The 19,309-nt window shown below is 36.3% G+C and overlaps 1 long non-coding RNA gene across 5 annotated transcripts in view; it reads right to left on the minus strand.

Moving 5' to 3' along the window:
• Positions 1-19,309, minus strand: part of LOC308058564 — a 351,504-nt gene that overhangs the window by 20,813 nt on the left and 311,382 nt on the right. For all 5 annotated transcript variants that reach the window (XR_013925880.1, XR_013925881.1, XR_013925882.1 and 2 more), the window contains one exon: positions 18,064-18,128. This is a non-coding gene — a long non-coding RNA (uncharacterized lncRNA). The remainder of the gene's footprint in view (positions 1-18,063; positions 18,129-19,309) is intronic.

A 19,309-nucleotide genomic window follows, 5' to 3' on the forward strand; every position in this document is an offset into this window, starting at 1 on the left:
ACAGAGGTCATAAATAGTTCAGATCACTTCTTTCAATGCCTGCTAGCTTTCATACATCACTGCTGAATTTCATTTGACACTGTCATCCACTGCTGTAGTTCTGAGGGTTCCCTTTTGAAGTTCCCCACACAGTGTTTTGGACTTGATAACCTAGCTAACTGTGCAATTTGCAGATGTTGCCATCTCACTGCCTAACTTTCTTTCCAATTCATTAGTACACGTATTAAATAACAACCATCATAGCATGAAACAATAGAGCATCCCACTGAAATCTTTCAGCCATAGAGCAGGATGACTAAATATTTTTACTCTAGACTTTCATCTAGCCGTTTTTACCCCATGATGAGGATTTCCCTCTCCCCCGGTGACTACTTAGCTTCGTTAGCACCTGCTCCTGTGGAGAAAGCTTTATGAAGTCCAAAAATTGTTGACCGATTCATTTTTTAGCTTCTTAAAAAAAAAAATGTGCAAAAAGAGAACTAATAGAATAGTGAAGAATTAATTTCTTTTGCAGAAAACCATGGTAACTATCATATTTTTGTTAACATTTTACCATCTTACTCTCTTAGAGCCTCCTCTACCTCCCAGTTTCTTTATATTTCTTTCCCTTGCCCAGAAATATACTTCACTGAAATAATCTGAAATAGTTTTCTGAAATCTTGTCACAGTACTATTCAATTCTTCAGTACTGAAGGACTGCTACTATTCAGTTTGTCAGTACAGAAACTAAAACACAGCCACATCTGAATAAGAAATGTTTATATACTTTATCACATTATTCCAAAAGTAATTTTGCTTAATGCAAGAACTGAGCTGTACAGTCCCTCTCGTAGGCTACAGAGACTGAGACCTTTTAATTACATTAATAACCACATACAACAAGCAAAGCAACTGAGCAACTCCAAGCAGCATCAAAATCCACAGACCTAGATACTTTTTGACTTTAACCTTTCTTAACTTCTACTTTTATATTCTTGAACTGTAAATTTTATGGCCGAACCCTTTCCCACCCATGTGTCAAATATTACTCCCACAGTTGCGGGATTCTTGAAATTTGTGTCTGAATATTGCAATATGGGATTATTAGGGTTTTGTCACATACTTAAAAAAGCTAAGAGAACACTGCTCACATAAACACTTTAAATTTGTCATTTCTAAGGTGCAGAACATACAATCCACAGCTTGCAGCAAGTGGGATTTAAGCCAGTGTTAAGCCCTCTTTATCCTGGCCTGCTCTGTATCTCCTCACATAATTTGGTCATCTCTTTGAGTCTGCCTAGGTCCTAGCAGGGAACGCTCAGCTGCCCATGAGTTCCAGTACTGCCTGGCACCTCCCCAGTACAGCCAGCTGGGGTTCTTCCAGCTGTGCCCTGGCATGCTCAGAGTTCCTGCCCTCCCTAGGGCTTGCCTGGAAAACAGCCTAATGGCCATTTCCTTGTTTCCCACCACAAAAGAGCTATCCTCCAGATGGTACTTGGAGCTTTTAGGGCCATGTCTGGCAGGTCTGGTGGTCCTTGCCATAGAAAAGGGCCAGGGTACAGGTGAGGATAAAGAATGGGTGAGGTTTGCCTGCCGTTTGCAAGGCAATCCGTCACCTTCCTTAACAGAACATCAACATTGCAGATTATTTAAATAAGAAAGTTTGAAATTTTCCATCACTGTTCATCTCCCTTGTTCATATGCTGTATTCCTCTTCTCTTAGACAATGAAGATCAACAAAGGCAATTGTAGTTTTATTCGTACAGTCAGTTTTACTTTCAGGATCCATTGAGCCTCAGCACTTGAATTTCAATCAATGTTGTTCATTTAAAACACCTTCATTACTGCAGTCTTTATATGTGCATACATTATGTAGCTTTTAATATTTATGACAATGAAATAGCATTATTAAATGTATGTTATTATTAAATATAAGTTATGCATTAATTTAAAGAACTGTGGGGCAAGCTGCATAATTACTACATTACAAAATGCAATGTGAAAACATCACACTGATAAAGAAAACACATTCTAATGTGATACATGGCCTTGAAGTGGTGAGATGGTGCTTTTTAATTTAGAGCAGAGGCTAGGCCTTTAACGTACTGACCAGAAAGAACTTTCATATATTTTGGACTAGCTATCATTTTGGCAAGTTAGAAGGCTTGTCTTTTGATCCCGATGATGATAATGACATCTAGCATGAGAGCTCGGATAAACCATTTAATTGTTTTGGAGCTCCTGCTTTTCACTATGGATGTCATGTCACAAAAGGATGTCAGACCCTAGGTACATCCTGTTCGTTACCAGCTGTCTGTGGAAAAAGTATTAAATAGAGGTGTGCACAAGGAGAAAGACACAAGGATATTTGTTTTCGGAGTAACAAATCTGAATACTTTCCTGACTACAAATGGCCTTTTAAAGACCTCAGTGAGGTAAAGTACTCAGTGAGTACTTCTGTGTTTTTCTAGCTATTCAGTAATGCTTGATGGATGTTTTAGTAAAGCCTTGTACATGGATGTATCTCGCTTAAAGGTACATCACATTTATTCTACTGAAATGTCCAGTGATTTTTCTGTAATGCTGTGAATTGTAGTCCTGGCAGTGAATAGTTTTACTTTTCTTCCATATACTGATGATAGTAATATTTTTAAATGGATGGCATTGAACTGCTGTATTAAAGCTGACTTATCTTTAGATAATAGATTTTATCCAACAAATTATACAGGTTAGCAAAAAGGTAACAGTTCACACAGCTAGCCTGCAAACATTAATTGGTGAAAAATTGTAATAAAGATTTACATTATGGTCTTCATTTTCTAATTATTCACTTTTCCTTCATGATCTTTTGTTGATTAACTCTGAACTGTCGTTTTTCAGTTTCAAATGAACACTAATATTAAACATCGGATTATGTTATTCAGAAGATACTAAGACATACAAGTACAAGGACTTCTAGGATTACTGAGTCAAATATTGTAGAATAATTTTCTTTGTCTAATAGATGGCCATTAATATTTCATTCCTGCTTTGGCCTTGACCATTCCTACTTACAGAAACAAGGTCCATTTCTCTTGGCAGCTTATTATTTTTAAATACTTTTTTCCATTTACATTTTTAAAAATTAAATTAATTAATAATAAAAATTAAATTAAATTTTGTTTCTGAAAGAACTTGACTTTGTTAAGACTTCATATGTTCACTTTATATACTTCCATGTCTCCTTTATAATGGTCTTCATTTAGTCTTCATGTAACTATTTCCCTTTAGCACAGAACTATTGTCTGGCTAAATGCAACAATTTCTTGGTAGCTGCAAGGACTCCTAGTTCCAAGTTTATAGAAAATCTCTTATAGCTCAAGAAGGGAGAAGAATTCACCATGTTCCCTTGACCATTTATCATTTACCTTGCTCTTTTGAGTATAGATGAAGAAACTTAGACTAACAAAGTAATGAACTGGTGAAACTACATTCATGAAAATTTCATCCTGGAACAAAGAAATTGGTTCTTTTGTCAAATAGCTTTAAATTAATAAGAAATAATAATATTTTAAAATATAATATAAATTATATGGATTTACAGCCATGTAACCAACATGCAAAAAACCCTCCTCTAAGGTTACATCTCTTACCATCATTTTTTTTTTTCTTTTTAGATTCTTTGATAGAACTTCAAGGCAGATGAAAGCCACATAAATGAAGACAAAGGTTGCAGAAAAAAGCAGATATTAGATAATGTTCTGGCTACCTTACATTCCACATAATTTGAATTGAATGTGCATGTTCTCATTAAGGAATGTTCCTAAGTATTTGTCAAATATATTTACAGACATTTCCTTCAATCCATGGGTTTAAAGTTTAAAGCTGATTTAAAGCTGCTGAAGGCCTTTGCAGCTCTGAGACCATACAGCAGTTTTTAGAAGAGCAAGTATTTTCAAATGTTATTGCATTTAACAAAAATAGTTACATTTCCAGTATTTAAAGTACTATGTTGTGAACACTACTGATAAATGATGAATGGTCTAGAATTTTATTTGCATGTTTTAACTTACTTCATTAAGAATTTTGTTTATTTCTTCATATAGGTAGGTTTTGTGCTTTTTAAGGCATTTGTATCCACTCACATTTGAAATGAAAAGTTTAGTTTTCTTGTATTGACTGTGGATTTGTGAGTGAAAAATCACATTAATAAATATAATGTGCCTAATGCATTTTAGAGAATTTGACTTTCCTAATATTTCTTAATTTTGCATATATTATTTGAAATATAGACTTCCATTGGTGAATACTTACTTTTCTTTATGTACAGATTCTAATACAAGTTCTGAAATGTCTTCACTCAGACTTCATTCAGTGAGAAATGTACTATCAGGATTTAAGAACATAATCACATATCAGATTTAGGAAGCTATGTTTAAGAAATGCAGTATATAAAGTGCATTAACAGAAAGCAACTGTAAATTGGAGACTGACTTGTATAAGTACAATTCCATTAAATGGAAAGAAGAGAAACAACTGATAATGGTCAGACTAGTCAGTAGAATCTTCCAATGAAATTTTATAAATATTGTAAAATAACTGTAATTTTCTCTGATGAGAAATGAGTATTTGGTAAATTAGGATTGCCTCTTAAAACACAATATTAATTTAAAATATTTTCATTTTTCCTCTCAAAAGTGCCTATGAATATGATTCACTTTGTGTTAATGCTACACTTTATGTAAAACCAAAGCTTTGAGGATACCTTGCATGAAGATGAAGGCAAATAATAACTGACCATTTCATAACCATAGCAAAAGCCTCCCTTGATGTTTAGCCATTTAAGAAGTAAATAACCTTACAACACAAAAATCTAATTCTGACAATACATAATAACATTATTTTATAACTCAAACCATAAACATAGATATTTTCTGGTTTTATGGGATAGAAAAGGTAGTGCTCATGTATAGAACAGAGACGCATGAGTTCTCCTCAAAACAATGATCTGGATAAAAATCTTCAAACTCCATTTGGATGCTGAATATGCTGATCTCCATAACAAAAACAGCTAGGGTTAAAATCTTGGTATCTCACAATGTAGATGCTGCTGTTTTAACAGATTCCATATTCTGCAGATGTTTTCATAGAGCTGAAAAATTTGAAGCAGCTAGATTTTCTTTAAGGAGATGGAAACTTCTAATGACTTGACCAGTTTAGTGATATTTAGGGAATTAATGACATATTCCATTAATATGTATCATGTGGAACTGCTAGTACACTCTGGTAGGGACCAATAGACCACCATTCTGTGTCTGGAAGTGATCAGCAGTCAATAACTTCATTCTCTCATAAAGCACTTAATTTTAAAAGGGAAGAAGTTCTGTAACCTCAACAACTCTTCAGTGCATGGTTTGAATCAGAAATATTGCTACTTCTAGCGCCACTGCACATACTGTTCTTATTCACACAAATGTTTAACATTCTTGATTCTAACTAGGAATTTCCCTAAATTAAGTTTTGTGGTAACAGGCTGCAGATTAATTACAGTTCCTATCAAAGCCGAGGTTATCCTATTCTTTTTGATTCCGGCTTTTGAGTGTTTTATATATCTAATTTTCACAAATAGTCTGAGCAGAAGCAGAGGAAGGGCACCCACATGAGCTACATTTCCCCTTATGATGACACTGTGCAGTAATAATACGGCTATCATGCATTCAGTGTTTGTTGTCCTAGACTAGACTGAAATAACAAGCATCATTAGATACATTGCCTGTGTCAGTATTAGGCAGAGTTATGTTATCTGTGTGCCCTGGATTTTCACTTTACCTGTAGCTTTGAATTTTGAGGGTTCCTAATGCTTAAGAGTGTGGGATCATTTTGAGATGGTTTCAATATGTCTGGAATGTATGCTACCCTCAACTACTGCTCTTCAGACTTACCACCCTTCTAATTTAGACGTATAGTGGGGTTTCTGCTCATAAAAAAAAAAAAAAAAGAAATTGAACAGGCAGTACAAAAACTTAGTCCCATGAGACCTTCTGTTTATTTACAAATATGAAGTTTTGCCTGTAAATCTTTCTTTCTTTCTTTTCTTTAAATAAATTTAACTTTTATTGTCCAATAAACAAACCCAGTATTTTAGAGTTACCAAAATGTACCAAGGTGAATGAAGCACAATGATGTGAAGCTACAACATTCTCATGTCCTTTCTCTACATCTTTCAAGTTTGTTTCTTCCACCTTCCTGAACTCCTCTACCTACATGCCCAGAGTCACTTCTCTAAGTACAAATACACAGCCACTACAGTCCCATTCTTTGTATCCTCTCTTATTCTGCATGCCTCTTCAATTTCCTTCCTCCTCTTACATCCTCTTACACTTCTTATCACATAATAATTCATTCTCCCTATTCCTGCCTTCCTCCCACACAGATACACTCTGTGCCTCTTGCTGCTTTCTTCATTGATTAGTTTGGATGCAAAGATTTGGTTTTGGAAAAGGTAAATGAAAAATTACCATTAATTAATCCCTTGCTAGCTCCTCCTTGTTCAGACCATTATATTATTATATATTAGAACATATACTGGTAAATATTAAAAAAATAAATTTGTCTTCATAAAATAACTGATAGACTTTTAAACCAGATATGGTATTTTTATGCTTTGCAATTTCTGCTTTGAATAAAACATACAGTTCGAATATAACTAGGACACTGTGGCAGCTAGTTCTGCAGAATTTTTTCTGTATTTGGTAAGTTTCTTACTAATGAATAAAACCATAGGTTTCCAGAAGTTACAAGTTACTTATTTTCGGTGAAAGTTTTGTAAGGATAACCTCTGAGATCTCCCCTTCAAAAGCTCATTCTACAAAACTGGAAAAATAATCTTTAATTTACCTTTGAATAGACAACGAGTACAAGAGTTTGGGGGAAAAAATCCTCAAGGGAGGAAAAGCATTGCCAATCCATTATTTTAAAAGTAAAGCTTAACTAAGAATTTTATTTCTTAAAATATTTTCACACCCCACCTCACTGACTTGTTGTTGAAGTATTTGAGTTCAAGTTCCATCAAAAGATTCCTTACCAATCTGGTTTTGCAGATTTGCATTAAATCTCCAATGAAACTTGTGAGCGTAGGTTCAAATAAATTAAAGGCCCAATCAATAAAACTGGAAATCAGCCTTGCAAATCCCGTTGCCTACTAAGAACTGTCATTAAATTAGAGTCAAATCAAATTACACAATAACGAACAACAGCTGCTCCTCATGTATGAGAAGGTATCCTTAACATAAACCTCCACCCTCATGAAGACACGTGCAGCCCAATGTTTCCTCTGGCCTTCCAGGGTCACCCCTTGGCGACGATTCCCATGTCCTTGGCTCCTGGCTTAGGGAGCTGTGTGGGCCCAGCCCTGTGGCCTTGAATCACAGCCTTTATCCGCTTTGGTATTTCCAGCAGCTCACACAGCTAATAAATAACGCATTCATTAAGCAGACTGCATGTTTACTTCCATAGACCAATATCTGGACTTTTTTAGCCAAAAAACCCCAACCTGACTTATAGCTATGCTTGGTTCCTTTCTTTCAGGCACAACACTGCCTGTACCTGTTCTTGGTGGGGTGTTGGGGCAGCAGCAGCCCCTGTGCCTGCGAGAGCCAGCCCTGCCCCAACAATGTGGAAGGGCTCCCAGTGCCCCTGGTATGATGCTGCCTGCTGGCTGTTACGGGCAGAGGCACGAGTGCCCAGGCAGTGCTCCCTGCCAGCACCTGCATTTACAACAGAAGACTGGAGACAACACAGTCTCCCACCACAGACAACTCCTCCCTGCAGTGCAGGACAAGAGGAGGGAAGGAAGGAGTCGTATGTCCCCTTCAAGCACCTGCATGGTTGGCATCATCATCAATAAGAGTGTCAGGTGTGCAAATTGCTTTCTGTTTAAGTTGCTGGCCTCAATCTGGATACAGTGTAAAGCTTTAAACCAAATTTTAATTTTACTAAATTTTACTAAACACTCAAATTTTTCAAAGCTGCACATGTCTCTAACTACATTGTTTATTTTGTCTTCTTTATAATAGGAATAAGAGAGAAATTAGGGCACTATTTTCTCATAAAAAGTGGCTAAGAATATATTGGTACTCCATGTTTAGGTAAGTGTCTCACATTCAGAAGGATGACCTAGAGGCAGCACCAACCAGTTTACGTATTTAACATTCTGCAGTTGGGTCACACATTATGAAGGTTACGGTCAAAAAGCTGTAAGAATGCCTCTGCACCTGAGATTTCTCTTTTAAAACTTGCCCATATGTGGTAAATCAACAGGATACAGGCTCCTAAATGCCCAAGAGGTTTTGAGAAAAAGGTAGAGTCACTTAAAAATGTTACATAAAGTATGAGTTAGGTTCTTAGACTTATTACGAAAATTTACATTTTGGCCATTCTGGTACAGTTATACTTCAAAACTGCCATAATAAAAAAGATACCTCTAAATTCTTATATCAGAAGCTAAGCACTTCAGAGGAACAATATACAGTGCTTTATAATGACTCTCAAAAACTTCTTTATCAGCACAGGAATCAGGTACTCCACAAGTCACACCCTGAGTAAAATGCCCTCAAAAGACAAAAAACACATTTTTAGCAAAACCCTCCCTGTAGCTGCAGCCAGACTGTCAGCTGTGTTACTTCAGATGGACTTGAGCATACAGTCTCATGTCCAAGTTTGTGTGGGCCATAACCAATACAGGCTGACCTGTACATAACCTATACAGCCAGTGACAAGACACAAGGGCAATGCATGAATTAGGTGGTCTGAGTGTAGTTCTTTACAATACGCAACCTGGAAGTACATATTTAGGCAGTAGGGATGAAGAAATTAGAAGTGAATATGGTAAGATACATACCATTGGGTAAATCTAGCTTAATTATAGATTGAAAGATTTATTTGGACAAAGGACCAAAGCACATTACTTAGCATAGAGTTGCATAGCTACATTAGTCCACTGCTCCCCATACCCCAGCTCACAAAGATGTCCTTGCACAATGACACCAGCTTCGGCAGCAGCCCTCAGACACAAGGGTCTGGAGGCATAGCTGCTGCTTGAACCAGCTTTTCCACAAAGATTGATGACCTTAGCACAAGTTCCTCAAAACCGCCATGTGTCTCTTTCTGCCCAGGTGTGCAACCTTGCTGTGAAAAGAACTCCTTTTCAGCAGCTTAGTTACACTTTAGTTCAACATAGCATAAATCAGACTTCAATAAAAATTCCACACCCCAAAAATCTTCCTCCCCATAAAACGCTCAGCTCACAGGTGAACCTGGGAGTGCAAAGAACTTATGGAGTAAATCCCCTTCAGCTGTATAAACTAAGTGTATTTGGGCTTTTTGAAGAGGTGGAGAGGCTGGAGGTGGAAATACCCTGAAAAAGTGCAAGATTCGTGGCACAAGCTAAGATATAAAATAGCAGTAGAGGATCCTCAAGCCAGGACACACTAATAGTAGGGGTACGTTTGAGACATGTCTCCAGCTCTCCTGATCATAGGCTACTGTATAGTCTACTTCCAGACCCAGACAGAACACATTTCTTGGGCAACTTTCCGGGAAACCAATCATTCACAGGTATTTAGTGTGGTCCAAATGCTATTCCCTACTCTACAGGGGAAGTTCTTTCAAGGGATGGTGAAGTTACTATAGGAAAATTCTGATCTGATGATTTCTTCCTAACATGGGAAGTTAACAAATTTGTCCCAGCAAACTAATTACATGAATGAGATGAATTTTGGGGTTGTATTGTTTTCACAGCAGTGTAGTGCCATGCAAAACCCCCTAACATTATACATACATAAGCATACATATTCCAAGATTGACAGTCATCTTATCTCAGACATGTATATCTGTTTTGATACTGCAGTTACCACAAGGCTGGGTGCATGTTAGGGAAAAGAGAGCCTTATAGTGATTTTAGTGTCCAGTGAAAAAAATTACACACAGAGTTTGAGCAAAGTCTATCCCATGGTCTCAAGCCAGACCTACAAAGGTGGTAGTACCAAACAGCTTATTCTCCTTCCAGAGCTGGAGAGTCATAACAGAGAGGTCTTATGGAGGATTTGGTTTGAGTAAGCTTTTGCTTTCTGCTAACCTTATGAACATGACAGTGATCCCACTCTTCTTTCAAGTCATCAGGGTATTCCCAGACTATCCCTGTTGCCAATATGCTTGCAATGCTCTACTTTCTTTGCCATTATAATCATGATGTCAAGAAATCAAGTAGAATCAAAAAAGGACCAGTGGAGGATTGTGTGTAAAACAAAAGTATACTATGACGGAAAAAGAAAAAAAAAGAAGGGACCTGCATTTCCCCGATAAACCACAGATAAACCCAGATAAATCACTCGCAACAATGGAGAAAAGTCTTTAGCTGAGGAGTCATAACATTCAGATAAAAGTAATATATACATAATATATATGTTTACTACATAGAAGGAAAATACAAAAAAGTACCCAGTACCCACCCACTTTTCATTCAACCACAAAAGGAAAGTAGGTAGTTCCACAAGGCTGTTCTGACTCAGAAAAATTATTCGTTTGCTATTTTGTATCTGTATCCTTCTGCTGAGGCCCTTGGTGCAATTGTTGGAGCACCAATCTTACTCAAGCCAGACAACTACATTAGTCAAAAAGCCTCAAAGTACAGTTGCTTAGGGGTGAGGTCTTTCTAGTCAAAAGAAGGTGCAATAAAAGCAGTAAAGAGCAATGGGATCCACGCCAATTTTCCTGTAAGATCAAGTGATGTTTTGATCACATTTGCAAAGAACGGATAGGGAGACAGGAGACAGGTATTTCTGAACAAATGAGACTGTCACGCTAGAAAAGAGAGAGGCATGATATTTTACTTCTTATTCAGTTTTTGAAAGTTTTCTTGAAAAGACTTCATCAATGTGAGGCTTGCTCTTACTGTTTCTAGAAAGTCGCATGAAAGAAGAGGTGGAGGGAGCAAAACTAAATAAGAATTTGCCTGAGATTTCCATATAAATGATATAATTTACAATAAAATACAGCTGAAATGTTGAGAAGACTTATACAAAATTAAGTTCTATCAAAAAGATCACTCTGATGTAAATATTTTTACTATGAGAAAAGACAAAAAGCTGAAACAATTTAAATCTTCTGTACAAAAGCATTAGCTTTTCAATCTTGTATTTAACTGTGCTACAAAAGCAATATTCACATTTAAACAGGGCCTGCCAGACGTGTTTAATTTTAGTTTTATTAAAAGTACCAGAAGCTGCTCTTAATAGATAAATGAATATCATATGAAACCACATCCAAAAAAATCTGAAAAATTTCAAGTGCACTTCTACTCCATCTTTATCATTTAAGCAACCTATCACAGGTCTCTTGCTGAAGAGCTTCAATGAACAGGTTTTGGAGATTACTAAGGGCTGTTTGTCATTTTTAAAGGACAGATTTGCAAGGAAAACCTTTTCTGGGTTTGCTTTTAAATGTTTTACCACATTCTTTACCTAAAAATCTCTAAAGAACTTCAACTTATTTGAAGACAAGAGAAAGTTAAATGAAGCATGAGACCAAGTGAAACTCAGCATTTTCTTTTGTTGAAGTGGAATGACAAAACCAGAAAGTACATCGGCTACAGAAAAAAGGACATTTTATAATGACTTTCAGCTTTGATAACATAAATCTGTAAGATTATTTAAAATACACTATATCAACCATATTGGCCCATATATTTTTGACTGGTTTGTGCTACTTCTATAGCAGAAAATTACTAAAAACTTGCTTTACCTACTCTGGTACACTGGATTAATGGCAGCTTTATTCCACAGAAAGGTCTCAAAATGGCTGTGCCCAAAACACCCAAGCTCTGTTAGTGCATCTGACCCATGGTTATTAACCCAGAAACGTCCCTTTAACTCTGTTTTCTTTGGACATGCCTCTGGACACAGGCGCTGTGGGCTGCAGAAGGAAATCCAAACTCTCCCCAGCCCTCTGAAGTGACTTAGCTCTTAAGACAACAGGATCTGGCATTAAAGCAGGTTTTCACTGTGCTGTAAGTTTCTCTGTTGGGAACTAGGGTTAAGGCCTTGGATCGTGCTTAATCTTTACCAAGGAAACTGTGGCAAATTAAAGGGTGTTCGGTGGGTCAGTGTCTCTGCAGCCATGTTTTCTGTAGGACCAAACTTGTGAAGCTCTGAGGACCTGTGTCTCCCAAAAAAACCACTGGGAGTCGCAGATTGTTTTGATGTCAAGGTTTGTCCAAAAATAACCTAACGGATATTTCTTCTATATGCAAGAAGCAAAGTAAAGGCACAAGGATGATAACATTATGGATTACTTATAGGAACAAACTCTGTTAGATGGGTCCTTGACTGGAACACATCCGTGTGTAACCATGTTATAAAGTGCATTTATTTCCTACAGAAACAACATAGCAATATAATGCCGAGTACTACGTGACTGACTAACATTCCAACCTCACTGTAAAGGTAAAAAATGCCAGACTTCGTCTAAAACAGACAATATGTTTTATGACTTTAAAATGAAATCACAGAAGACCTAACCCCATACAGCTGTTCTTAATAGAGCGTTTTTTCCCCCTTTGTTTTTCATTCTCTACCTTAATCTGCTTCAAAATTAGCTCATAGTCTCATTCATTTTTACTTGTAACTTGATAACTTTTACAAAACAATGTATTGCAAGTTACAGGGCAAAAACCCTAAAGAACAGAGAAAGGAATACAGAAAATGTATATTCATTAAAGCTGGCAATGCTGCAATGAATATTTGCATAGTAACCTGCAACTATGCCTGATAGAATTACAAATTTATCATGCATTTGAAGGGCAGATGAAACATTCCCACATTTTCTGCATCAGTCATTTCTATTCGGTTCAGCTTAGGATAAACAATCCGTCCTTATTTTGCAACTAATTGAAGAATTAATATAAAAGGATTTAACACCTGTTGCTCTGTTGGCAGAAAATAGCAATTACAATGTTTCTTTCCAGTGGACTTAAACTATAAAAGAAAAAAATTAAAATAGAAAAGGAAGAAAACATACTGGTGACCAGGGTCCTTTTGAATCCACAAAGATGCTCCAGTTTTATTCAGATTGTGAGTGGTCCCTGTTAAGCTTCATTGGTATATGGAGATGTCTTCTCTATCCCCCCATTTAGTCACTGCTTCCTTAAGCATTTTCCATTACCTCAGAGTAGCCCTGATTCACTCAACCTCCTCCCCTTTCCCACACATTTTAAGACAGGCTTAAGATCCATTGTACATCCCCCTAACTGTCATGCAGATCCTCTTTACCAATTTCCTATTACAAACATTAATCACTGAAAATAAATGCTATTAAAAAGAGAGACTAAATCCATTTTCATCTCCTCTTTTTAATTCCTTGTCTAAGAAAGTGGTTAGGCAAGCCCTAAGCTGAGGTAGAAAGAATCAAACATAGAGCACTGTAAGCAAGTAATTTTTTGAATGGGCGGAACTGGAAGGAAAAGAATGACCAAAACACAAGCAAGCATGGAATCCACTTAAAGTAAACACTCTTAACTCTCCTTGCTGATGCAAAACCTAAAACAATAAAACATTGCAAATGTCAAATATTTTGGTATGGTCACCTGCAATAAAAGTAAAACAGGAAATGCAGGGGTACAAAATACCCTGGAGAAGGACCTATTTGCTGTTAAATTGGAGCTCCGGGAGAACAGCTCTCACCCCATGTAGAACAGACATGTTTCACCCTCTCCTTAGCCCACAGGAGTCTGGCATTCCCTTGGCCCACATCAGTGGTGCCCCCCTGACCACAGCACCACAGAGGCATGGCTCGGCTCTTTTGCTTTATATCAATCAACAAACCTTAAATAATTTTCCAGCAAAATTATCACTACTATAGTTGTAAATTACTAAGCTCTTTTCTTTTTAACTTTTCATTGAAAAGATCATGGAAACAGACATCGGTTTTTTTCCAACTATTTTGGAATGAGCATCACTGTCTGGTCCAGATGCTTCTACTTTGGCAGCAATGCCTTCCATCACATTGAGAAGACCTCATCTGTAAGGTCATTTTCAGAAGCAGGCCTCACTTGAAAGATGGATACACAGGCACTGTCCTTTTCCCACTCATTTCATAGCCGTTCCTGGCAGTGGCTAAACTTTGAAAACACTCACTATTTTTTCTCTCTTTGATATGATACCTGCATAATGGATGTACACATCTTAAGGGCTTTTTTTCTTTTTCCAAGATAAGGAAGACTGAAACCCACCATGAAATGGGAACGCACAACTTGGGGCATAAAACTCCAGAAGCACGCCTTCGTCTCCCTATTCACATTGGGATAAAATACACATTTTTTTGCCTTGGTGCATTCTGATACTGCTTTTTTAAAAATGGCGTGCCAAACATATAGTTAACACAGGGGCTAAGGAGGGCTAATTCTGTCTGTGGCACCCAACCCACATGGGTGGAAGCACTTGGCGCTGGGAGCTGCTGCCACCAACAGTGCCCAGTGCTTATGGGAACAATTCCCATAGGGAATGTGACTTCTCCAAGTCCTGCTGAGTTAGGAAGATATGTCAGAACTTCAGCTGGGGCCAAAAATGACAAGGGCATTGTGGGTCAGTGTCAGGCTGACAGCTGACACACTGTGTAAGGACACAGGTGCTGAGACCCCAGAGCAGGATTAGACTGAGCGGCACATGAATCACAACAAGGTGGAAACACAAGTAGGGCTGCAGGTCATTTGGATCTGCAATCATAACACTGAGTTTTTCAGGCACAAAGAAAGAATATCATAAAATCAAGGAAGATTAGGATCCACTTGTGCCATTGCCCACCGCTATCCAAGCAGCAGTGTGCCATATTTTTTGGAAAGTAGTATAAGGACAGAAAAAACTGAACTTTTCCCTTTAAAAAGAATGTGCACCTATATAACAACAGCAACAAAACCCAACTCTATAGGATAAGCTATTTCTATGAAGAAAGAATAAAGTGTTAAATACTTGATATTTTTCTGAATTTATAAATCAAAATAAACTTTTAAAGCTTTCCAATTAATGGAATTAAAATCACCATCGGTCTTTCCTTAAGTGTCTGCAGTACGTAGTCACAGTCCATTAAGTCAACATGTTAGTATTGTTCATAACAGGATGTAAATGAAATAATCAAGTCATCAGGACTATTTCAGCGTCAATAAAGCCTCAGAGTGATTGTTATGTACAGCCGTGACACAATACCTTTTTGCATACTTTCCCTGATCAGATTAAAGTGGTGATGAATTCCTCGATGGCTCAAGTGTGCTCCAAGGAAAGCTAGAAGGTTGTACAGTTAACTCCCAGGGTGTAACTCTAAACCATACAACCTACTACCTCAACCTGGATGCACACAGCTTCCAACGGTGACCATAAAGTCTTCTTCGCTTCTTCAGCCTTTCTTTGAAATGTGACAGCAGCCACAGGGCTATATATTTCCCATGGGGGTAGGCTTTCAACTGCAGTTATTCCCCACTTTTCAGACAGTAAGGCATATTCTTAGATAGAATTTTCTACTGCAGAGGTAGAATTTCTGCTCTATCCTGTTTACATATGTATACAGATATATACACCTATGTCTTGTCTGTATAGATATATACATACATATTTGATAGAAATTAAGCAAGTCCAACTACATTTCTGGAAAGAAATGACTATTTGGTCTTATTTTACATTAAAATAAAATATAAAACTCTTCCTGTTTTTTTTTCTATATTTTTTTAAATGTAATACCATGTAATGGTATATTTAATAAGCCAAAAAATAACATATCCTACTCTCCCTTATTGGAAACCCTACAATTCCCTCACATCTCTTTGTAAATTTTAATAAGATATTAAGCTAAAGGTGCTTAAAGCAACTGGTAAATGAACAAAGTACTTAATCAAGTTTGAAGATAAGGCACTGGACAAAAGAAGCATTCCAAAACCAATATATATAGTTTTGTACATTAACTTGGACTTGTTGTCAAATACCACTGCAGCGTGTGCTACATAAACTTTTGCCAGATCACCATACTGACACAGACCCATAGAAGCGAGCTTGTGCAGTACGTTTCAACACAAGATCGGATCTACGGGTTTATGCCAATTGGTACTGTTGATTAAATTTTCCTTTTAAAGTCAGTTGCAGAAAACTTTAAATAAACAAATATACGAAGCAATGTAAGAATGAGTACTAAAGAGTAAAAGTATTACTGTCTATTGCAAAGAAAGCTACTTCAAACATAACTGCGTAAATGGTGGATGCACCAAACAAGCCAAAGACTTGTAACTAGTTGGTTTTTTTTGAAAAAGGAAGAAAAAACATTGTTACAGATTGATGGCACAACATTGTTTTGTCTTCAGCAGGAATTAATGTCCTTTTGCACACACTTTGCCTTACCGATGAACTCTCAACTCCTCACAACTTGCATCTGACTATAGCATGCACAGAGCAGGCAAGACTGGAATCCATAATTGGATGTGACACAGAAGAGAACAATACAGGTTTGTCCTTTGTGTCTGAGCTCGTATCAGGTACTACAACCCCAAATAAAAATCACCCCACCAAATCCGAAAAGCAATGAGGCTCACTGGAGTGCAGCTCCCGTACAACATTATAAAGACTGCTTAGCTATTTCTTCATATTACAAGGCATCTAAGTACTGCCTGACAATAACTTGTTGATTAAACTACGCCTATTAATCAAAGCAAAGAAGTTAATTTGTATATTTTATTCACTAATCCTTCCATCAATACTATTCCTTAATAATAAGAATGAAAGTCGAAACGCAACCTTGCAAAACTTCAGAATTAAGTTCTACAACAAATACGTTCCTGTGACCGGCAAGCAGTACGATACAAATTACCACAGGCTGAACGTCGGGTGTCCTATGCAACAGACTGAAAACAGGTCCTTTGAGGCAATAACCAGCAATTCAGAAAGGTGAGACACAGAAACAGTTTTATAATTCACATACTCTAAATGAATGCATCGATAAATACTGCATCTTTAGACATAGCGTCTGACACAGCAGAGTAACTTGTAACCATACAGCCACATATGCATTTGTAAAATACAGGCATGAGAAGTAGGTATAATTTTAAACCCAGGTACTATAGAAAGGTATCTTATGATTTTAGCAGGTTACTGAAAACTGTATCTGAACCTGCCTTTCCCTAGTTCCCACCAAAGGCCTAATTCTGCCATTGTTAGTTGTCAAAACCCCTTTCAAGAGAATGAGTGCTGCCAATAACAGTTTTTGAATCAGGGCAATGCTATGTTTTCTTGCAGACTGCAACATGTATTTCTAGTTCAGTAATGACAGCTGAGCATTAGTAAATGATTTCTTTTTTTTCTTTTCTTTTTTAATTTAGTGGACTAAATCTTGAATGTTCAAGCATACCCTTTTGCATTTTAAAATAATGCTGATTTATTTTCTATAACAGTCTGTTTTAAACCTGCTTTCACTTTATATACAGTTCAACATTAGAAGGAATATTTTATAATTTCTTTCTGCTGACACCGAGGAGATAGAAAATGTAAGACAAGCACTGAAACTAGAATAGTAATCCTAGTATCAGAAATAAGTATGCAGCTTGCATATATAATTTACTGAATGATTGTCCTATGTGCTATAAAATTGCTTCTCCAATTTTCTTGTTTTTCTTTTTTTTTTATAAGTAGAAGAGATATTCCACATTTCAAAAATAATTGGTCACTGCATCATAGTTGTATACTAATAAACATATATATGCACTATAAATATACTAGTAATATATATATACACTAGTAAATAGATATGTGTTACATATTTACTAGGCATAAAAAAAGAACAAATTATGTATTGGTCTTTCAATTCATTCTAAAGCTTAATGCAAACATACAGTAAACAGACTACACAAACTGCAATATTCCCAACAGAAAGTAATCAGAACTAAAGTTTAATACCTATTTGAGAAATTATATTTGTAGGCTATTTTAAGGAAAGGAATTCTATTAAAGCCAACTTGTTTCATGTTTTTACCATCAACTTAATTTTTTAACAAAAAGATTTTTAAGATCACTGTATTACCTTCGCTGAAATCTGGTATAATTAACTTCTTCAGTTTCCTTTTTCATCTTAATTTTTTTCTTTCACTAAACCAAAAAAAAATAGTGAGAGAAAGATTGTGAAATATCTGTTTTATGTAAAACATTTTCAGAACAGAATGAAGCATACACAAAATTAGTAATTATGGTTTTAAGATATAAAACCGACACACTGCTGACGCCCCTCTCAGGGCCATGGAAAGACATGCTGTGAGCATGCACATTTTGGCAAAGGGACTATTTCATTTAGTGTTTCCTAGGGTTTTTTCACCCCACAAATATTTTATTTTTATTAGGAATTCCAGAAGGGAAGAAGCATGCTTAACGAAAATAAATAGTTTTTATCAAATAGTGCATACAATGAGGTTATTTGCTACAGAATTTCATAAAAATACTGGGATAAATTAAATGGCTTAAATCAAGAAATGTTTGCAAAACTTTATGGAAAAAGAAAAAGATGTGATTACTATGATCAGATATAGAAATTTTAAAAGTTCTTTTTAGCTAATGTAAGCCTTGGTTTGTCAACAGACTTAGGTACTAATGACATACATAATTATTCTAACAAAACTATTGGGGAGGGCAGAATCACCATAAATCTAAGAAACACTTTCTGGTCCGAAATGGGTGAATGGAGGTATATGTGTCGTATACATAAGGTCTCCGTTCAGCAGTTTCCCAGAATTCATTGCAGAACAACAAAAATATAAGGTAGCAATATTAGCATACAATCTTAGAAGTTACTGTCTAAGTAGTAATGTATAAAAAGTGAAGCACACATTAAAATAATTCTATTTTGTAAAATCATAATATATTTATAAAGGTTTTAATTAGCAAACCCCTATCATAAACATTTTGAACAAACTATCAGAGTTTCTAATGAAAAAGCACTGTAATTTTTGAAGTAATTTCTAGCTGAGGACATCTGTATTTTTAACATAAATTAAAAAGACTAGGAAAATATACTTTAAAAAAATGAAAAATGCATAATGGCTGAGCTTTCCAAAATCTGTCACTCAGAATGAATTTTGTTACACACTCTTTTAATTGCCTAGTAATATGTTACAACAGACAGACAAACGCTTTAAGGAAAAGGCTCTACTACAGCGTCACATGCTCAAAACTTACTTTAACTCTGCTTGCACTTATCACAAACATTCTGAATGGATATCTTTAAATACTGTTTTCAGCTATTCCTGGACAAGTGCTGCTTTACCAAACATCTTAAA

This window comes from Falco punctatus, assembly GCF_963210335.1.
Source record: "Falco punctatus genome assembly, chromosome: 2".
Classification (NCBI taxonomy): Eukaryota; Metazoa; Chordata; class Aves; order Falconiformes; family Falconidae; genus Falco; species Falco punctatus.